Here is a 16710-nt window from a genome sequence, read left to right as displayed (position 1 = left end):
TCAATTCAGCTGATGAAACAGAATGCCACCAACCAAATGACAAGTAAACAGTAGAAATGAATTTCTTATAGTCTTATAGTCTGGGAAGTCTAAAGACAAGGCCTCAGCAGATTCAGTGTCTGATGGGGACCCTGTTCCAGGACTAGATGGTCATGCTCTTTCTGTGGTCTCACACCAGTCAAGACTTCTCTGGGTTCTTTTTACAAAGACCCTAATCCCTCCATTAAGATTTCACTCTCATGACCTTAACTTCTCCCCAAAACCACTTCTTTGTATGTCATTATGCCAAGGATTAAGTTTCAATATATAAATTTGTAGTGAGGGACAAAAACATTCAGTCTATTGTGTCTCAAAAGAAGAATGTTTACTTTTCTATGTCCAGCTCAGTAATGATGGGTACTTGACTGTGTTCTCTGGAAGAGTCTTTTCTCAACTCTTGAACCAGAGACAACACATCTTTACTGATACCCTGGGGATGAGAGCTCATTACCTGTACTCAGCAGATCAAGGCTTTAGTTTTGTAAGGGAGAACAACACAGAAATGTAGGCATAGCTTTGGCCTGACTGGTAGTATCTGCCAATCTCCTCCTTTATGTCTGTGTCCTGCAGTATGAGGCTTTGTCTTGTCACCAACATCATTCTGATCAACACTGGGTGGAGGCCTGTGCAATGGAAAATATGAGTGATATGACCTCTCATGTATCTGCTTCCACTACCTACTCTAATGGACATGCTTGGCCATACATAAAGAATTCACTCAGCTTTAGTTAATACCTCTTTTTAGAATTTAAAATTATATTTCATGTGTGTGGGTGTTTTGTCTACATGCATGTTTGTGTACCATGTGTATGCAGTACCCATAGAGACCAGAAAAGGGGGTTAGAATCCCAGGAACTGGAGCTACACATCAGTGCCATGATATGGGCACTGGTCATTGGACCTGGTCCCCTAGAACAGCCAGTGCTCTTAACCACTGAGCCATCACTCAGTCCCCAGTTGATAACTTTATATCTGCTTGCATGTCATATACCCCATACTCTGCCAAAGTGGGAACATATGTGTATCTTGGCTATTGTTTTCCTTTTGGTGAAGACTAACCTTTGAAATTCAGCTTTCCACATTGCCTTGCACTGTGTTTGTTTCTTTCTGATTTTTATGTGTTGAACTGAATGTATTAGGAGGTAGGGTCTTTGGGAAGTATCAGGTTATATAACAGAACCCTGAGGACAAGTATGAATTCCTTAGAAGGAGCACAATAGCTTTGGTCTTCTTTCCTATCTTTACCATGTGAGGACATGACAAGAAGTCCATCTACCAACCAGAAAGAGGGAGGTTCATCCCCATCACACACTGGTCTGGTCTAGAAGTCCAAGGACTGTGAGACATGCTTATTTGTTATTCAAGACACCCAGACTCTAGTATTCAGTTATAGTAGACAAATGGATTAAGATACCAAAACACTACAACTATCTAAAGAGCTCAATACAACTCACCTTTCAGGAAACCACGTGGCTTTCCTAAGGTGAAAGAAGAAAAAGTTTTGCATCTTGAAGTGAATGCCAGTCTACTGAGTGGAGGATGTCAAACTTCAGACACAAAGCTTTTACTCTTTCTCTAGCTCCAGCTCCATTTGTCAAGCTTTACTGCCCCTTTTTCCAAAATTCTGGTCAGAATCAAGAGTGCTCCAATGAAAAATGCTAAAGGTAGAGGAAGCCTCTATCTCATAGACCAAGCTATGAATTTGGAAAGACTGAATTTATAACCTGTTAAAACCTCTTCATGACAAACTGTAACCTTCCTTTCCTCCCTCTATCTCTCTCCTCCTCTCTCCCTCCCTCCCTCTCTCTCTTTGCCTTCTTTCTTTCTTTCTTTCTTTCTTTCTTTCTTTCTTTCTTTCTTTCTTTCTTTCTTTCTTTCTTCTTCCTTTCTTCCTTCTTCCTTCCTTCCTTCCTTCCTTCCTTTCTTTCTCGCTCTCTCTTCCCCTTTTCTTTCTCTTTCACAGACCTTTTGTATCCCCAGGCTGGCCTTAAACACTCTTTGTAGTTGAGGATGCTAGTCAACTCCTGATCTCTTGACTCAATAGAACCCAGATTTTTCGTGTGCTAGGCAAGTACTCTACCAACTTAGCCACATTTCCTGCCAAGAATATTACTTCTCTGTTGAATAGTGTAATTCATAGTTAAAGAATCCAGAAGTAATAACATTGATGGGCAATAAAAGAAAAAAGATAGAAGAAAGCCAGAAAGGTGCAGCTTTAGACTCACTTAGGTGAGGTACAAGGATTTTGGAAGTTAAATTGCATCAGGCTAGGACTCTGTTATCATTTCTGCAAGTGTCAGAAAATTGAGTGTGTTGATAAGATTAGACAGTTTGGAGCACAGGATATGTGATGTTAGTTCATAAATGTAGTGATAGATAGCGGTGACATTGTACTTTCCAAAATATGTAATTAATGCAAGCATGGAACCATATCTTCTCCTTGAAAAATGTAAGTTTGGTGTTTTATATACATTTGTTAACTTCTTGCAACTTGACAGTGTTAATCAGTTTTTCCTGCCTATGATAAAATACCCAAGACAAACAACTTAAAGGGGGAAACATTTTTTTTGACTCATCGTTTCAAAAGTTCTGTCTCATGATTGGTTAGCTTCATTCTTTTGTGCTTGAGACAAGAAAAAATATCATGGTGAGAATGTCTTGACCAAAGGAGGAGAGTGCTCATCTCATAGCTGCTGGGAAGCAGAGAGAGCATGTTTAAAAAGAGAATCACAAATCTGCATCAGCTGCCAGAATTTAGTGCCTGGCTATAGTTCAACTGAAAGGATAGCAGAATACCCGAGTGCTATGAAAGAAAAAGAGATATATCCCAAAAATATTTACTTTAAAAATATTTTGTTAGAATTTAAGGTCAGTTTTCACACTGACTGAGACATTTCCTTGACTCAGTTTGGGCAGTTATATGCTACAGGCATCACTGCATTAGAGTGATGTTAACTCTGCTTACAGTTGGTTCCATGGGGAACATTGGACCTTGGTCATTATCATGATTTCTAGGCTGTCATGATTCTTGTGTATATTCTCACAAGTCAGCTTCTATAAAGGAATCATCAGTCTAAGATAAGGGACAAGCAAATTGTTCTTGATATATTGCCTCCAACCATTATAATCTTCCAGATAATTGATTCTTTTTATCGGAAGATTCAAATGCAGGTCATAGGAAGAATTCTGAGTCAACAGAGTGGAAGTCATTTTATAATGAAGCCTATCTGCAACATGGACATTTTTAGGAATGTACATATAAATTATTTTTTATATATAGCACCATAAGCTGACTTATTTAAATTGGTTGTATCCACATTAAGGAAGAAATTAATAAATAGCCAGTTCTTTCACGGCTCACTTACTCTTTCTATCTCTGTAAAGGAAACAAAAATTTTAAGGCTTTGAAAATAAAATTTCCCTACAAATTTAAAACTTTATCAGCAAGCATATGTAAAACAGTCTTACATATCCTGGTAATTTTTCAATTTTAATTTTTTAAACTAAATAATACTACATCTGGGACAGAAAATTTACAAGGCAAATATAAAAAATTCAATATTATAATAATAAAATTTACCTGTCTTTATAGTTATCCTAGGGTGATCAACTCTTCCCCCAACCTACTGTCTAGACAGAGGCTTTGGTAAGAATGAATTCTAGACAGTCATTCTGTTTCATGAACTGTGAAAGGCCGACTGGATTCATAAGTTATACTCTGGCAAATGGGTAAATGCCATTCAAATATTTTTTGCCTCTATTTGAAAAAAAAATCACTAGTCCTTCTTTAGACAAAAGGAATTTATTTCTGGTGCTATTTTGCCATTGGTGGGACTGGAAACGAGACATCTGTAATACTTATAGTGGACACTTTTGACCCTTGTCTCTCTGAGTTTTTCTAAATTCTTTTCCATTTCATGCTATTCAACTGTCTGTTTAAGCAAGTGCCCATCAAGGAAAACAGTGAAGGTAGATCCGGTGTGAAAGGAAAGCTGATTTGTGTCAGTCTGGGCCAAAGAGATTGGGGGAAACTGGTCAGTTTCCACAGTCACAAGAAACCAGAGTCCTTAACAACTAAGAAAACTGACTTCTCAATTGAGGAAGTGTGGGGACATTAATTCTGAAAAATCTCTGAATCGTGAATCCAAATTTTCTTTTGATAGTACTCTCAGACGTCTCTAATCCGAGGACACAGCACTATCATCTACAAAGGTCATACCTGAGGACCAAGAACATGAACCATGCAATCAAGTTACAAAAGCATACCATAAAAAAGAAACATCTCAATGTTTTAAGCAAGTTTACAACTTCAAATTGACTGTTTTCATAGTCATGTTTGGGTGTATGCAGCATGTGGGGCATAGGTTTGATGCACCTATACATAGAAAAAGGACACTTATCCAGCTTAAAATTGCTTGACTGTGTAATTATCTTCTATAAACCAACTTCCTTGAGTCTCAAGAAAGCACCTGTGTCTTGATGTTTATTTTAAAGACAGAAACCATGTAATTTTCTACTAAGGATTTGGTCAAAGCAGGCACCTTTAATCTTTTTTCCTGGCTTCTATAAAAATTCAGGTTAAGTTCCTGTATAATCTAAACAGACAGAAATAAATTGGATGGATTTTTTTTAAAACACTCAAAAATTTAATTGTGCTCATTACACTAAACTTACATAAATCGGTATGTGTCTCAATTTATTTTAAAAGAGTCTCAGCTTTAAAGGTTAAGGCAAAAAGAAGCCTCTAGTTAACCTTCTATTAGCTGTAGCTGCCTAACACTTTCTCTTAATCAAGATTTTACTTTTTTTTGCATTATTGTTATGACATTTAATTTTATTTACTTTCTTTAATATATTTCTCAGAGGTGAAATAGCTCTGTTTTATGGACAAAAAGTGAATCCAAACACAGCTGTGTGCCCTTCATAAAGTCATCTATCTGAGGATATTTTCTCACTTTAAAATGACAATAATGAGGTCAGTCTCATGATGCTGTGCAAGCTTTCGATGAACTCATGCATAAAGGCAAGAAGCTATTGGAAAGACTGAAGATTTTGGAGTCAGGACGATGTGGTTTCCATCATGTTGGAGCTTGGGACACTGGGGAAGCTATTCTTTGAGCTGTTTCATAGTCAATAAAATGAAAATGTAAATTCACTGACTCAGTTAGAATGACTAACTAGAGCCTGAGGTATCCTGCCAGCAGCTCCCTAACAATGATATCACAGGCACCTGCTACTGTGCCCAGCTTTTTACATGGTGTTGGGGAACTCAGGTCTTTATGTTTGTACAGCAAACACATATGAACTAAGCTATTTCCCCAGCTCTCTCTCTCTGGTTTTTATTCTTAAAAAATTGATAAAGGATAATATTAGACTTTTGTGCCTCTTTCATTTTGCTTTTGGTCATCTCAGAGAAATGGTAAAGATTGTTGATAGAGAAAGTCACATTGCAGCATGAAACAAGAGTTCCCACCCACCTTGCAACAGGTTAGCACAAAGAACTTAAAATCCCTGGTGCAAAACCCTGATCCTCCAGTCAGCATATTGAAGACCATCACACAAGAAGACTTTTTTTTTTTTTTTTTTTAAAGGAAAATTGTTTTCAAGTTGTGGTAAAATACCCATTTTAATCACAGTGGTATTATGCAAATTCATGGTATTGACAGTAATAATCCCTTTCTCTACCCTTCATCTCAAGAAACTAACATCTTGTACACATCAAACTGAAAGGTCCCATTTCCCTGCTGTTTACCGTTATGTTTTTTGGCTGGGTCTGACTAATGTAGGTACCTAATTGTATGTGAGCTGCATCCTCTCTATCCTTCTGCAATGGGCCTATGCCACTTAGAACAGTCTTCAAAGTTCACCCACACTGCAGCCAGGGTCATAATCACCTTCCTTTGTAAGACTAAACCATATTCTCACATATGTAGACCTCATTATTTTTTTCATCCACACTTCTGAAGATGGGTACTTTTCATCTGAAGATGGGTGATTTCAAAGACAGTATGGAACATCATGAATTTGTGTGCCATCTTTGAACAAAGTCTAACCTGTCCCTCTCTAGTTCCAATTTGAGTAGCATGCTGTCAGAGTGAGCATTCCAAATGAGTTTTTAAAGTATTGTTAGGTAAGTTTCAGCTTCACTTGCAAGGCCATTACACCAATTTAACTGGATAATTGAAGGTTTTTATTTTTTGTTGTTTAAAACATATAAAATGAAAGAAACTAAAACTGGCAAAAATTACTATTTAATTAATTAAATCATTCACCCACCTTGTGTGTGGGTGTGTGTATGTGGATTTAAGACTTACCAAGTCATTCCCAATCAACCACCTGTGAATGCCACCTCACCATCAAGTCAAAAATTATACTGGATAGGAGGTAAACTAAAATAATGTATTGAGCCGGATGTATGCTGTGGAAATACAGTATTTTTAATTTTATTCAGAAGATACATAAAATAGAATAGAGGATTCCCATAAGCTGGCATGGACTTCTCACTTTTCATTGGAGGTCTGAGTGTTGCTAGAACTGACTTTCTTTTTACAATGGTATGTCAGGAGTTAGAACTCAATTTGTAGCATTCTTACACATTCGTCTTCTATAGAACGCAGAGCTAGACAAAGAATTGCTAGTGGCTTGATGAAGATGTGTGAATACACATAGCAATGCAGGATACTGTTGCAGCTCAGGAAACACCACCCAAATCAAATCTGTTTCCCTCCTTTGGCATTTTTCTCAACCATATGTAGCTTTTAAATTATTGTGATAACTTTTCCAATGTTATTGAAAATATGCAGCATGTATTTATTTAAGATAAATATGATTTTACTTGGTATGTTTTTGGAAATAATAGCATACAATATGTATCAGAAAAATAAGGCAATTATATATTAATAAAACTATTTTTGAGCCATATCTGGTTGTGCCAGACTCCTTGAAGGATATATATTTAACAGATATAAATATTTATATTTGATCATATGGAATATAGTTATTCATCTGTCTTTTAAAGAAGTATAGAACTCCTGTTCTGTCTCAGCCAGTTTATTTTTTAAGTGCCATGGAGTCTTCATGTGACTCATTGTCACACTTACTGTTAGCCACTTGATAATGACATTGGCATCAAAATAAGTGAATACATTCATTGTTTTAATTAACAGGGAATGTTGTGGGATAAAAAGATAAATGCATAGATAGATGTAAGAATAGATAGATGTTAATGAACCAGGTGATGCTCCCTAAGTATCAAATCAGACTTTAAACTACAATAGATGGAGACAAATCAGACATTAAAGACAATTATTAAATTGTATGCAGAACCATAACACCAGTTTATAAGAACATGTTATATTCTGTATCTTCATAATATTGTAAAAAGAAAGCTGTGTACAGCTCTTAGGAAATCAGATGTTGAAATGAAGAGTCTCACTGAATCTGAGTAGATAGCAGTTATAAATCAATTACTCAGGATAATCTAAGTTCAGGAGCCACCACATTGCATGTGAGGCAAGCAGGGCCCATCCCTGCTCCTGCTCATTTACTTATCCTCAAAGCCACTCCCCCAAATCTCACAAGACACTTCTGAAAAAATAGTCAAGCCCCAGCAGTTATTGATAATAGCTACAAAATTCTAATTAGAAAATAAAAGGCACTGGCATTTTGTTCCTTTCCTGTTTTGCAAACGTGCTGTGTGCAAAGGTTGTCAAGCTGGAAGCAGCATTAGCCTAGGGCTGTCAGAAAACAGAGATTCCTAAGTACCATGCAGGATTCTGGAACTGCAGTGGCATCTCTATTAAAAGCCCACAGCTGACTCTGCTGCTCAGATGGATTTGGGAGCTGTTACCTCAGAGAGGTCCTATCAGAGGGATACTTGTTTTGGTTAGAAAACTGTCAAAAGTCAGCTCAGCCTACTCTTTATTTGAACATCATAGTCCACAGTTCTAAAAAAAATGCAGATTTTGCATAGCCAGAATGTATGTGAATCAGTAATACTCTTATAAAAAGGAAAACACAACTATAAAGAATTCTTAAAAGCATATTTGCCAAAGGGAACTCTCCTCCACTGTTGGTGGGAATGCAATCTTGTACAATCACTGTGGAAATCAATATGGTGCTTTCTCAGAAAATTAGGAATCGAACTACCTCAAGACCCAGCCATCCCACTCTTGGGCATATACCCAAGGAATGCTGATTCATACCATAAAGATACATGCTCAGCTATGTTTATAGCAGCACTATTTGTAATAGCCAGTACCTGGAAACAGCCTAGATGCCCGTCAACTGAAGAATGGATGAAAAAAATGTGGTACATATACACAATGGAGTACTACTCAGCAGAGAAAAACAATGAAAGCATGAAATTTGAAGGTAAATGGATGGAACTAGAAAAAATCATCCTGAGTGAGGTAGCCCAAACTCAGAAAGACAGTCATGATATGTACTCACTCATAAGTGGATTCTAGATATAAAATAAAGAACAATCAGACTACAACCCACAGAAACATGGAAGCTATATATATAGCATGGAGGTCCCTAGGACGACTGTGGCTTATAATAAATTTCGTTTTTACTCAATTATTGAGAAAGCCTCAATGAAACATCTCACTATTAAGATAAGAATACATACTCTATCAAGATGATAATAGAAAAATTAATTAATTAATTAATTTTAAACAATAAAAAATAAAAGTAAAAGAAAAATTTGAAATATTAAACAAACAAACATTTTACTAAAGTTAAGAAAAGGGAGAACTAGGGACCCATCATTCCTCTCCACATCCTATTCTTTTCCCTTGTTTTATATATTTTAAATTTTTTAATCCGTGGATTCTGCTGGAGTTTATCGGTGAATGCTGCTGGAGGATCCGATGCAGATAAGTACTGGAGGGCTCCTGTTGCAAATCACCCTCTGGAGCGATGGAAGGATCTTTCTACTAGCATGTGGAGGAGACCCGATCTAGTGTTGGTATGGCCCCGGAGTTTGGTTTATGTCTTTCCTCAGGACAATGAGGTTCCTCTTTGGATTCCTGAGCACTGAACATGCCCTGTGGTTGCTGCTGAAGCCCAACATGACAGAGACCTAATGGGTCTTCATGAAAAAAATCTACCCTTCTGATGCCAATGGAGATTGAGAGCCCAATATGGCCAGCTTTGGCAAGCATTAATGTAAGCCTAGGAACTGTAGCCATGAAATTGGATTCTCCAGAAGAGCTGCCAGCTTAAGTCATGCTGGGATCAAGAAAAACGGGCCTTGGTGGTTGGTGTTCCTGGAGTTGTATCCATGCCAGTGGATGTCCACACAATCCAGAAGAGAATTTGACACTGCTGCTGCCGCTGTTGCTGTTATAACAATGGTGCACACCACTGCTACTGTTTCTGGGATTACCATTTCATAATTGCTTACTACAGCTAGCACAGTGGAGACCCTGGCACAAAAGTAGTTACCACAGTTAGTTAATCTTTCATTCTACTGGGCATGATAAATTTAATTCAGTAGTTATATACATTTCAATTGGCTTTGAAAATTATAAATTTATAAACTCAAGTTCCAGTTGCTTTTGGGATACTATCTTACAAGGACTCAAACGTACAGTATGGCTCGTTAAGGAAGGGAATGGCTCAGTTGCCTTTAGCCTACTGGCTATGGATGAGATAGGACCTCTGTTGTTCTTTTCTGTATCGAACACACAGATTGCAAGCCCAGTGCCACTTTGAGATCGTTGGCAGCAATTAACCATGCAGCTCACACACGATTGAGCTGGTATGATAATGAGTATTCAGAGCCGGGTAATGCCTGGGGGGCACTCACCAACCTAAGACAGAGTACCTGTGTGGCCTGGGCAGGCATCTCCAAAACAGGTAAGGTAACCTGCTGACGTCCCACGCAACCCAAGTCAGAAGCTCATTTTTTTTTTTAATAAAAGGGGGACCTGTAGGACCCTGGCCCCTGGCCCCTGTTTTGGGTAACTGTTGCCTTGCTTGTGGACCTTGACCTTGATATCCTCCCAATGCTAATTCCCTGCCAGGTTCTACCCTCCTGAATGCTTAAGGGAAGTTCCTTGTCTGTGTATCCTGAATCACAAATGTGATTAATATCATGAGTATAAGTAATGAATATCATGAATGTAATTTAAAAAATAAATAAAAATAAATAAAAATTAAAAAAAGAATATTTGCTAAGTATGAGAAAATAATCACAAGTTGTACATTTCAGCATATTTAAACCTTCCACAAACATCATAATTTTAACAGACAGCACTGTATTGAACAACTTCCTAGTGCTCCATTTTCCACACTTTTTAAATAAAGGTGTTCCCATCATGTGGATACTTCATAATCTATTCCAAAACTCTCTTGAAGGTAAATACATAGTTTGCTTTGTTTTGAGACAGAGTTTTGCTATGTAGCCCTGGCTAGGCTAGAACTTGCCATATAGACCAGCCTGGCCTCAGAATCACAGAGATCTGCCTCCCTCTCTCTCCCAAGTGCTGGGATTAAAGGCACCATACCTGTCAATTTCTGCATTATTCAATGATAGTGAATGATCTTCTTATTGCCATATTTTTAGAGATGTATCTTCAAAAAATCTTAGTAGTTGTGTTACTGAGTTGAAAATGTAAATACATTTATAGTTATTTTAGGTCTCTCTAAATCTCATCTTTCAAGGATTAGGACTATTTCCTTCCCAGGCATCAATATATGGAGGTCCCTCTGTCTTCACAACCCTTTTCCTTAATTTCTACATCTGTTAGGTGAGAGATAGACTCTTGGTATTGCTTTGATTTGCATTTTTTTCTAATTTATATTTATTTGTGTGTAGCTGCATATATGTGTATGGGTATGCAAATGCCAGAGTGTGCATGTGGAGGTCAGAGGACGACTTGTGGGAATCAGTTGTTATCTGGGAATCAAACTCAGGTCATCAGACTTGGCAGCAAGCACATTAACTAGCTGAGCCACCTCAGCAATGCTTTGATTTACATATCTCATTTCTTAAATTTTTGAGTGAGATTTAACATTCAAGTATATGTTTATAGGTTTTTTTCTTATCTTTCTTGTGAATTGATAATTTTTTTTTTTTTTTTTTGGTTTTTTGAGACAGAGTCTCTCTGTGTAGTTTTGTGCCTTTCCTGGAACTCGCTTTGGAGACCAGGCTGGCCTTGAAATCACAGCGATCCGCCTGCCTCTGCCTTCCGAGTGCTGGGATTAAAGGCGTGCGCCACCACCGCCCAGCATGAATTGATAATTTTAACAATAGAAAACTGGAATATTCCAGCTTCTACTAGGTGTGACAATCTATATCATATTCTTTACATAGTTATTATGTTACAGTTAATATAAGTGGTACAATTACATGAACAAACTATGAGTAATGACATTTCATTCCAAGTAACATATTTTAAAGGCATATATTTTAACTTATGTAATTCACTTTTCTAGCTTAAAACTATTGAGTCAAACCCATAATAAGCATTAAAATCAGTTAATAAAGCACATTTTAAAATTTTAATCTTAGGTTTTATCATGAATCTTAAAAGGTCTTATTAAATAAAAATCCAAAGCCAGATATAAGGGTTAAAATCTGAGAGATCAGAGGAATAGGAAAAGCCATAGCTAACCTCACCTCACCAACTCCACAGCTTCCAAAGAGACCTACTTCCTGTATAATCACACCTATATGCTTTTCTGTTCTGCTCCCTCATTTGCTCTCTCAGCCCAGCTACATCACTTCCCCTTCCTGCCTAGCTCTGTCACTTCCTGTCTGTCTGTACAGACCTCCAGACTTCATGATTAGTGCTGGGATTAAAGGCATGTGTCACCATGACTGGCTCTGTTCCCAGTGTGGCCTTGTTGAACTCAGAGAGATCCAGATGGATCTCTGACTATCAAGTGACAGGATTAAAGGCATGTGCTACCATTCCCTGACTTTTATGTTTACTATAGTAGCTAGCTTTTTCCTCTGATCCTCAGATAAATTTTATTGGGGGACACAGTATATTAGGGGACACAATACATTACCACACTAGGCAGTAACCAGTTTATTACTTTATATTTTAGACCTTATTTGTATGAAAGTGTGGGTGCCATTGTGTAAGTGCACATGTTTGCCAATGCCTATGGAGGTCAGAAGAAAGCAATAGGCTCCCTGGAGTTACAAGACTTGGGTACTGGCAATTGAACTCAGGTTATCTGAAAACAAACAAGCAAACAAACACCCTCAAAAAACCCAAACAGTAATTCCTCTTAAACATTTAGTCATCTTCCCAGCCTTAATTGAATATCTTAGTTCTTGCATGATTTCATGTGTTTCGCTCCACAACATCTGTGGGATTTCTTTAAGACCTCAAATTTTCCACTATTTCCTGTAATATTCAAGTAATAGGATCACAAAACAATGTTTGTGGTACTAAACTTTATTCTACCAAGCACGCCAGCCTTCCTTTTGGGTGGGAAGGCTGGCATGAGCAAGTCTTTATTTTCACTCTTTCTGCAATTCAAATCTTTCTTTGGATCTGGTGTGATATCATGCACCTTTAATCCTAGCACATGGAAAGCAGGGCAGGTGCATCTCTGAGTTCTAGGCTAGCAAAGACTGCATATTAAGACCCTGTCTCAGAATAACAACAAAAAGATTGATTGGATAAATGGCTCAGAGGCTCAGAGTGCTTACTGTTCTTGTAGAGAGACCAAGGTTGTCTTACATATGTAACCACCTGTATAACCACCTGTATCTCCAGAACCAGGGGATCCAAAACTCTTCTTGACTCTGCCCTACACTTATGCAAGACATGTACATAGATTATTTTAAATCTTTTTGAAAAAATCAGTTGATAAATAAATCAGTTTACTTATGCAAATTTTGTGTTTATAGTTTTTAAATTCAAAATGAAGATTTTCTAATATTCTGCTCTAAAATGTTATGTAATTTATGATTATAAGATAGCTCTTAATTTTATTTTTTGTTTGTTTGTTTTGGAAAAGTTAATCAGACATTTCTTTGGGATTTTAGAATTTATCTTTATAGGTTACATGTATTTTCAGCTCTAAGATAATTTCTGTTTCAGTCAAGATTACATGACCCAAGGAATAAAAAAATACTAATTTAATGTCATTTACACAATATGAATATACAAACTTCAAAATGTTTTTTTAAAGACACTGAAAAATTTGAAGATTTTTATAACTTCAAAACGGTTTTTTCAAAAAAATTAAATGATTTATGAATATGTATTAGATTTATAAGTCAATTTTAGAATTTAATAAATTTTAATTTGTATTTTTATAAAATATTTTTATAAAGCTTAAACTATTTCTAATCTATTTTCCAATCAGTATCTTGATTCACATAGGCTACATACTTGGCTAATAAATTAACTAAAATTGTAGGACATTTCCCCACCACCATGTGCATGAGCTATAAACACAGTGGTTATCTGTCTGTAATTCCAGAAATATGATTGGAACAGAAAGAGAGGCTGGGGGCTGAACTTGGAATTTGTTCATTATGCAGTTACACACACACACACACACACACACACACACACACACATTACCACCACCAACAAAAAAATAACAGGAATTAACAACCACTGGACATTAATAACTCTCAATATCAATGGACTCAATATACCAACAAAAGAACAGGCTAACAGAATGGATATGAAAACAGGATCTATCCTTCTGCTGCATACACAAAACACATCAAAGATGGACATTACCCCCAGAGTAAAGGGTTGGAAAAAGATTTTACAATCAAATGCACCAAAGTAGCAATCTGGTGTAGCAATCCTAATATCTAACAAAATATACTTTAAACCAAAAGTAATCAAAAGAGATACAAATGGTCATTACATACTCATCAAAGGAAAAATTCATGAAGATGTCTTAATTCCATGACAATTACCCATGTTTTTAAAGGAAACACAACTAAACCTTAAATCACACATCAAACTTCACACATTAATAGTGGGAGACTTCAATACCCCACTCTCACCAACGGTCAGGGTCATTGAGATAGAAACTAAAAAGAGAAATAATGGAACTAACAGACATTATAGCTCTAATGAACCTAAGAGATATCTAAGGAACATTTCACCTAAACAGGAAAGAATATATCTTCTTCTCAGTACCTCATGGAACCTTCTCCAAAATTGACCATATACTTGATCATGAAGCAAATCTCAACAGATATAAAAAAAATAGAAATAACCCTATGTATCTTATCAGATGACCATGGATTAAAGTTGGAGTTTAACAACAACAGAAACTACAGAAAGCCTACAAAAACTCATGGAAACTGAACAACTCTCAACCTAATGACAGGAAGAAATGTCAAGGAAGAAATAAAGAAATAAAAGACTTCCTAGAATTCAATGAAAAAGAATGTACAACATACCCAAATGTATGAGACACTGTGGGACATATATAGCCTGCAAAGAGGGTGCTGAGAAAAAGTCAGATAAATAGAGCTTAAGCTTTAAGCTGCTTACACAGAGAGTAGATACAAATGGTACCAGAGGAAGTTAGTTTAAGCAGTTTGTACAGAGAATAGATACAAAGGATGGCTAAGAAAAAGTTAGCTTGGGTTGTTTGTATGGAGATTAAAGACAAATGGTGAGGAAGGAAGTTAGCTCAAGTTATTTATGCTAAGATAAGATACTAAAAACAGGAGATGATGTCAGGACAGAAACAACTTGTAAATAGGGTGACCTTTAAAATGATTGGTTGGTTTCTTCACCCCTTTTAGGGTTCTGAGGTTTTCTGGTGTAAAAGAGGCTTACTGCCCATCAATAAATGAGTTCTTGCTTGACCTGACTCCCTGTTGCCTCTGATAGTCTCTGGGTAAGAGGGAGGCTGAGGAACAGGTTCACTTACCTTTCCTCGGTTCCAGGCAACCTCTTCACAGGTGACCTAAGTTCCCAGTGGGGCAAGTCCCCACAAGACACAATGAAATGTTGCTAGGAGGAAAGTTCATAGCACTAAGTTTCTGCATAAAAAATTTGATGAAATCTCATACTAGTGACTTAACAGCACACTTGAAAAATGTAGAACAAAATGAAGCAAACATGCCAAAAAGGAGTAAATAGCATGAAATAATCAAATTCAGGGCTGAAGTCAATAAAATAGTAACAAAGAGAACAATATAAAGCATCAATGAAACAAAGAGTTGGTGCTTCGAGAAAATCAACAAGATAGACAAACCCTTATCTAAACTGGGTAAAAGAAATAGAGAGAATATTCAAATTTACAAAATCAGAACTGAAAAGGAGGATATAATAATATACACTGAGGATATCCATAGAATCATTAGGTCATATTTCAAAAAACTGTACTTTACAAAATTGGTAAATCTAAATGCAATGGACATTTTTCTTGATAGATACTATTTACCAAAATAAAATCAATACTAGATAAACAATTTAAATAGACATATAACCCCTAAGGATACAGAAGCAGTTATTAAAAGTCTTGAACCAAAGAAGTCCTGGGTCAGACAGTTTTAGTGCCGAAACCTACCATATCTTCAAAGAAGATCTAATACCAATACTCCTCAAATTATTCCACAAAATAGACATGAAATTGCCAAATTTATTTTATGAGACCACAGTTACCCTGATACCCAAAACTCACAAAGACTCAACAAAGAAAGAATTACAGATCAATTTCCCTCATGAACATTGATGCAAAAAACTCAATTAAATAATTACAAACTGAAACTAAGAACACATCAAAAAGATCATTCTCCATGATCAAATAGACTTCATCCCTGAGATTCAGGGATGGTTCAACGTACAAAAATCTGTCAATGTAATCCATCATATAAACAAACATTTAATAAATGAGACCATATGAAACTGAAAACAAAGGAAATTGTCAATAAGCCAAAACAGTTGACTACAGAATAGGAAAAAAAATCCTTACCCACCCTATATCCAATAGAGGGCTGATTTCCAAAATATATAAAGAACTCAAGAAACTATATATTAAAAAAAAAATAATCCAACCACAAATTTGGGTATAGATCTAAAGAGATAATTCTCAACAGAGGAATCTCAACTGGCTGAGAAACACTTTAAGAATGTTAAACATTCCCCATCAGGGAAAAGCAAATCAAAACTACTTTGAGATTCCATGTTACACCTGTCAGAATGGCTAAGATCAAGAACATAAATGACAGCTTATGCTGGAAAAGATGTGCAGCAAGGAGAACACTCCTCTACTGCTGGTGGGAGTGCAAACTTGTATTGCTACTTTAGAAATCAATATGGTGGTTTCTCAAATATTGGGAATCAATATGCCCAAAGACCCAGCTACACCACTCTTGGTTATACACCCAAAGGATGCTCAATCAAAGCCCAAAGACACTTGCTCAACTATGTTCATAGCAGCTTTCTTCATAATAGCCAGAACCTGGAAACAATCTAGATGTTTCCCACCTGAAAGAATACAGAAAATGTAGTACATTTACAAGATGGAGTATTAGTTATTGAAAACAATGACATCAGGAAAATTTGAGGGCAAATAGACAGAAGAAAATATATACTCACTTATAAGTGGATATTAGCTGTATGTAAAAGATAACCATGCTACATTCCACAGATCCACAGAGGATAGATAACAAAGAGGGCTCAAGGGGTGTTGGTGGTGCTCAATCTCCCTTGGAAG

This window comes from Peromyscus leucopus, chromosome 6, assembly GCF_004664715.2.
Source record: "Peromyscus leucopus breed LL Stock chromosome 6, UCI_PerLeu_2.1, whole genome shotgun sequence".
NCBI classification, from domain to species: Eukaryota; Metazoa; Chordata; class Mammalia; order Rodentia; family Cricetidae; genus Peromyscus; species Peromyscus leucopus.
Note: the sequence above shows the minus strand (reverse complement) of the source record.